Source organism: Podarcis gaigeae, assembly GCF_964106915.1.
Source record: "Podarcis gaigeae genome assembly, chromosome: Z".
Taxonomy (NCBI): domain Eukaryota; kingdom Metazoa; phylum Chordata; class Lepidosauria; order Squamata; family Lacertidae; genus Podarcis; species Podarcis gaigeae.
In genome coordinates this window covers 3,051,337-3,058,535 of record NC_139691.1, presented here as the reverse complement: position 1 = coordinate 3,058,535, position 7,199 = coordinate 3,051,337, and positions in this window count along the sequence as shown.

Below are 7,199 nucleotides of genomic sequence, written 5' to 3'. Positions count from 1 at the left end.
TTTTAAATAAAAAAATTAACAAGTTGCTATAAGTGTTGTGGGGAAATCCCTGCTTGGTGGTTTCAGCTGCTTTTTAAATTTATTTTCCTTTGGTTCCCCAGCCACTGAAGCTGTGTGTGTTACAGCTTGCTTTTCAAAGCACAACAGAGATGTTGGCACGTCTGGTCTCATATTGCCTTGTTCTGAGTGGCAGAAGCTTTCCAGGGTCTGTCATGGAGATAGGCTTTCCCCAGCCAAGTGAAGAGTCTTGCTGCAATTTATTCAAATGCTGCAGATTTATTCACATGGACGAAGTTGTAAATTAATGCAAGGACCTTGGCCTCGTCATGGACATCTTGTGCAAGTTTTCCAGCACCAGAGTTATGTGCTGGCTGTAGTCTGTCCCAATCAACAGTCCAGCCTCATCAGTTTTCACCAGCTCAAGGGTATCCACACAGAGAGCACTTTGAAATAACCAAGTCTTGCGGTTACAGATTATTTTTACATTATTATTGCTTAATGTATATAAATCCTGCCTTTCTCCCAAATTGGGATACCAGGTGGCATACAACATTTAGGAACATTATTATAAAATACAAGAAAAATGAGTTGGTTGTTAAAACTCAGCCATTAAAATTTATACAAAATGCAGTTAAAATGCAACAACATGGGATAAAGAGTATACGTCTCCATGCTTTTTATTTTATTTTATTTACACACTTACATTTGCAGCCTACTTATATTTCTATTCTTCTAACACCCATTCATCAGTTAATGCTCATGAAAGTGCACAGTCAGGAGAGCAGTGACTTCTGTCCCAGAGGGTTCGCATTTGCAAGCTTAAGTTGTGGGAAGCAATAGTTTGAATGTTTGGAGACACTTCTTAATAGTAAGAGGCTGTCTGTCAAATGTGCCTCTTGGGATGCCAAACTACCCACCCTCGCCCCCACCATGTAACCAGTATCACAAATGCCAGTTGGGGAAAAGCCTTTATAGCTCTGCGGTTCACAGTCGAAAGACGCTATTGCCCGATCCCTTATGAAGAGAGAGTTTGCCCACTTAGGAGTTTGTGTGCCTGAAAATTTACCACACTACTTACTGGTTTGTCCAATCCATGAGGAATTAAGAACAGCCTTGTTCAAAGATTTAAATCTCCCAATTGGGAGATTGATTTGGTATCAAATTAACTTTTTATTAGGGGACAGGACCCCCTACACCTCTGAAAATGCGGCTTATTCTGCCTTTAGAGCAGCAATTTGAAGGAGAAAAGTTTGTGGGGATGATAAGCTAAATTCTTCAGGGCAGCAAACTCCTATCAAACAGGATGCCTGGTTTTAATCATTATTTTAACTGTGTTCCGCTTTATGCATTTTGATTTGTAATGGTTTTCGCTACACAAACACTTGTAATTTGTAATGGTAATAGCGGTCTGACAAATGGAAGCAGGGATGTGAAATAGCTGGGCAAGAATAGGTGGGCCGGATGAAAGGGTTGCCACCCAACGCGCCACCTCTACCTACTGTTAACTAGACCCTAGGGAGGTGTTACAGCAACAAGTTGGCATGACATTTACCCCTCCTGCTGCCCTCCCCTGCCTCAGTTGTCTTCCACTGTGTTGAATGATGGATTGTAAGCTCCTTGGGGCAGAGACTCTCCTTTTGCACTTCTTGCAGAGTGCCATGCCACATCCACAGCACTATACTAATACGGTTGTGCTTTGTTTTGCTTGCTTTGGAATTCCGGTAAATCTGCATAAAATGCAACCAGGTGATTTATTCTCCGTGGCTTCTGCTGTTTTTTGGTGCAAATGCTAAATATAATCCAACCTATATTTGCTGCTGCTGCTGCTTTTTTTTGGCAAATGTCACAGAGGTGGGGCTGGGCATTTGGCAAAGATGCTTCTGGCCTGGGATTCAGTTTTCACTTGCTGCTAAGCTTCCCCCTGGCCTGCCAGCGACCTGTTCAGTTTCGTTGCAGCAACTGGAGGAGAGCTTGACTTGTAAATCACATCTAGGGATGGATGGATGCCCTTGTGACTTGACCACTCCCTGTGCTGGGAAATGAGAAAGGAGTTTACTTCTAATGCAGCCTTCCTCAGCCTGGTGCCCCCCATATGTTTAGGGAATACAAATTCCAGCAGCTGTAGACAGAGTGGATCCAAATCTAAGGTGCCAGTGTGGTGTAGTGGTTAGAGCTTTGGACTGGGATGTGGGAGACCATGATTTGAATCCCCACTTGGCTAAGGAGTTTACCAGGTAGCCTCTCAGCCCAACCCAGGGGTCAGCAAACTTTTTCAGCAGGGGGCCGGTCCACTGTCCTCAGACCTTGTGGAGGGCCAGACTATATGGGGGGGGGGGGAATGAATGAATTTCTGTGCTCCACAAATAACCCAGAGATGCATTTTAAATAAAAGGACACATTCTACTCATGTAAAAACACGCTGATTCCCGGACCATCTGCAGGCCAGATTTAGAAGGTGATTGGGCTGGATCAGGCCCCGGGGCCTTAGTTTACCTACCCATGGCTTAACCCACCTCGCAAGGTTGTGGGGATTAAATGAGGTAGGGAGAACCATGAGCTCCTTGGAGAAAAGGTGGGCTTTAAATGCAACAAATAAATACAAATAAACAATGAAACTCCGGACTGGAACCTCATGGACTTTGAATGGGATGTGGAGCCTCATATTGCTACAGAAGGGAGGTGCAGCATCAACCCTCAAAATTGTCTGGCAGTGTAAATCCTGGCCTTTTGTTAACAGACCCCAGGCTCTCCAGCCCAGACTGTGGAAAGTTCAGGACAGTGGGTTCACCTTCCAGGTGTCTCCAAAGCCCCAGCCACGACTAAGGGCAAGTTGCCTTCCTCTGGGTCACGTGGCTTGGCTTCCTTGTGTGAGGTATTATCTGTAGCTATGCTATTTGCACCACATGTCCATTGTGGCATATGTGTGAATACACACACACACACACGGATCTGGATTGTGATGACTGGATTGTGTTAGACATCTCTGCCTGTCAGTCAGTAGTGTGAACTACCGTAGATGATCTCTGAGCTGCTGCCTTAGGACTCAACAGTAGCAGCCCTGGCGTGAATATATACTGTTTCCTAGCAACCAGACACAACCTCCTGTGCTGATTCCAGAAAGCGTTGGAAACATTTTGGTTCTTTCCTTAAAAACAGAAAAGAAAAGCTGTCCCTCAGGTAGTTCTTTGTGCTTTCTCATAGTGCAGGGAGGGAGGAGGGAAAGATGCAATGTGCAATGATGAGTCTCCCACCGGCTGTTTTTGCAAAGAGGTGTGGTAGCTTGAATTTCACCCGGTGACCTGTGTGCTAATGGAGTTGGCACCCAGCTTCTGCTGTGGATGGACTTTTCCCAGGCAGATCCTCCTCTGCGGGTCTCTTAGGTCCTACACAAAGTGTTTTTCCTTTGGAATGTGATCTGCAGGGTGCGAGTTTGTATGTGTGCATGCCTACTCAGCATACATGGGAACAGACTGATTAAGACTACAGTGGTACCTTCGGTTACAGACGCTTCTGGTTACAGACTCTACTAACCCAGAAATAGTACCTCGGGTTAAGAACTTTGTTTCAGGATGAGAACAGAAATCATGAGGCGACGGTGGGAGGCCCCATTAGCTAAAGTGGTACCTCAGGTTAAGAACAGTTTCAGGTTAAGAACGGACCTCCAGAACGAATTAAGTTCTTAACCCAAGGTACCACTGTGTTCTATTAATTTTGATGATCACGTTACTGAATCTTGTTTGATTGGGTATGATTTTGCTTTTACAGTGGTACCTTGGGTTACAGACGCTTCAGGTTACAGACTTGCTAACCCAAAAACAGTACCTCAGGTTAAGAACTTTGCTTCAGGATGAGAACAGAAATTGCATGGCGGCGGCACGGCAGCAGCGGAGACCCCATTAGCTAGAGTGGTACCTCAGGTTAAGAACAGTTTCGGGTTAAGAACAAACCTCCAGAACGAATTAAGCTCTTAACCCGAGGTACCACTGCATTATGACTGAAGTGCCAGATATGGAAATTGAAATAGCTGTAATAATAATTGCATAAATAATTGTACAGAGTCTGTCACAAGGAAAATGGATAGTCTGTGGCGGCTATGAATTTAGAAAATGTACATGCCTTGGCTCCTTTCAGAAGGAGGAGAATCCATAATGCATTCATGGGGGTGGGTGGGAAAGAGAAAGCATTGATGCCTTTTCCCCTGGCCCCAAGCTTCAAACTCAGCCCCACAAGATCAATGTCTTTGCCAACATGCTTCCAATTTTTTTCTGTGTTAACGCTTTTTACCCAGACCTTTCAACACGACTTCTGTTTCTTCTTTAGCAAGGCTGAGAGGCTAAAAAGTGTTGCATTCTCACCAATCTTTCTCCATACTGCTTTATTTACCAACCTCTGGTGCCCTCCAGATGCTTTGGACTATAACTTGCATCAACACAGCCCTATCTGTGGTATAGGGATTGGTGGGAGTCATATCAAAAACATCTGGACTGAGTCTATAGAAGCAGAGGCTGGCTTACGCTAGAGTTTGGGTGTTGTCTGCTTTGACTGCCAGCAGTGGCTTTCCAGGCTCTCAGGCAGAGAGAGAGAAAAGCCACCTCCATCAGCTCCCTGAGGTTACTTCCACTGGACATGCCGGGATTTGAACCTGAGACCTTCTGCCTGCAAAGCAGGGGCGTTATGCCACTGAGCTCTCCCTCAGAGGCACATGGAGATTCTTGAACATGGGTAGGCAACCTAAGGCCCGGGGGCCGGATCTGGCCCAATCGCCTTCTAAATCCAGCCCATGGATGGTCCGGGACTCAGCGTGTTTTTACGTGAGTGGAATGTGTCCTTTTATTTAAAATGCATCTCTGGGTTATTTGTGGGGCATAGGAATTCGTTCATCCCCCCGCTTCAAAATATAGTCCGGCCCCCCACAAGGTCTGAGGGACAGTGGACTGGCCCCCTGCTGAAAAAGTTTGCTGACCGCCACCTTCTTGAAAGTTCACAGAAAGGTTATTTCCCTTTCCCTTTGTTCATTCCATGTTCACTCTCCCACATCCCTGCTCATTTCCCTCCCTCCCCCCCCCCCGCCATATGTATTACTTAGTTGGAATAAGGGATTGGGTGGGGGGAAAGAGGATTTCATTTGATTCACATTTATAGGTGAACTTGGCTAATTGCCACTTTCTGAAACAACATGAGAGCTGAAAAACCACCACCACCAAATACTCACATGTCTCTGAGTTTTGCGATGCTGTTCTCCAACCAGTTCATCAGGTGTACAAAAGGCATATTACAGGGGTTAAGTGCAACATGCAAGATGCATTATATTTGGGGAAATCGTTTTGCCAATATATTAGGAGAATTTCTGGTGTTGATTCTGCATCCACGTCTTTAGTTTACCTGGTCAAAAAACCCCCCCACTATCAGAACAAAATAAATTCCAGGCTCTTAGCTAATTCTGCTAAGAGAAAACAAACCAAGGGCCAGTTTTTTCTTTATACGTATTTGGACCCAGAGGGGGAAAAGACTGATGCTAATCAAACTGCCTCTGTATTCATTATATATTATGCATCCCTCTGTGCCACTGCATCGCTGGATGTCGATTGCATTTGTTGTTTGATGGATTGACAACCTAAGGCCTAGGGGGCCAGATCTGGCCCAATTGGCTTCTCAATCTGGCCTGTGAACAGTCTGGGAATCAGCGTGTTTTTACATGTGTAGAATGTGTCCTTTTATTTAAAATGCATCTCTGGGTTATTTGTGGGGCATAGGAATTCGTTCACCCCCCCAAAAAAAAATATAGCCCGGCCCACCACATGGTCTGAGGGACAGTGGACCGCTCCCCTGCTGAAAAAGGTTGCTGACCCCTGGCTAAGATAGCCCTATACCCCTGAGAGTCATGCGGAGGCCACAAGTCGCCTCCCAGAGCTACAGTTCCTATAGCGGTGTAACAATCCGTCTCCTCAGGGAACTTTTGGAATTGTAGCTCATGTGTGTGTGTGGGGGGGGATAGTGCAGTATCTCTCAACACCCCTATCAAACTATAGCTCCCAGAATTCTTTGGGGGGAAAGCTGTGGCTGTTTAAAATGGTGCTGTACTTCTTCAAATGTGTGATATGAACCGGGTCTCTTAAAGAGTTTACCGCATAGAAACAGCCAGCCAGCAGGCGATAGGCAATAGGAAATTCTTGCTAGGTTGCATGATATGGCCTTGGAGACTGACCCCCCCCCCCCAATCCATCCAAACTATTTAGGTTGAAAATACAAAGGCCCCATTTCATAGCTAGTGACTCTTTTGAAAGACTGCGGAGCTATCCAGCTCTCCTCCCAGAGGCCAGCCATCAAGCTGGTTGTTTCCAGCCAAGTTTCCCTCCTTCTCTACGCTCCCCGTCCCCTGAGCCTGGGCGTCTGTGTCTGAAGAGAAGACAAAAGCGCCTCTCTGCTTGCCATAAGAATGGGGTTCCTGCTTGGGCACAGTGGTGTGAATGGCTTGCCTCTAGCGCCTGGGGAAGGGGCAAGATGCAAATTCACTTCTACACAAAAGGCTCTTTGAGGGAAGGAGGCTGGGCCAGCAGGAGATTGATCTTGAGAAAAGCCATGCACTTGAGGAAATACAGTAGATGTTTCCCATAGACTGTCAAATGCCAAGGGGTGTGACGGCGCAATGGCCCTTTTCCCCCTGGCGCCATTGGACCTGTCCTCTCACTTAAAAATAGAGTGTGCGCCCAACTCCAATCCCACAAATTCCCACAGACTATCTCAGATTATCTTGTGGGGGACTTGCGTGAGGTAAAACTTAATAATTAGGAGTCTCAGGCAGGATTTGTTCTAATAAACAATAATGGTTTTATTTAACAGGGAAGTTTATGACACGAGTAGATAACACTTAGGATACTTCAGTTTACAATGTTATTTCACTTCAAGGTTTTCTCGGTTGTTTCACACTTAATACTTTGGTTCTTAACTTAATACTTTGGTTCTTAACAAGGTGGTACTTTCTGTCGGTTGCACACCCCTTTGACAACCCTACTCCTGAGGTACTCCAAGTAATAGACCCAAGGTTCCACTGGTTTGGGAGTTTTCTCTTACTAGAAGAATCTCTCCCCTCCTGACTGGAATGACAACTAAATAGACTGTCTCTTTACAGCTTCTGCTTCTCCTGTCTCAACCTCAGCCTCCCAGTTAATTGCTGGCCCATTACTCTCACAGGAAACCAC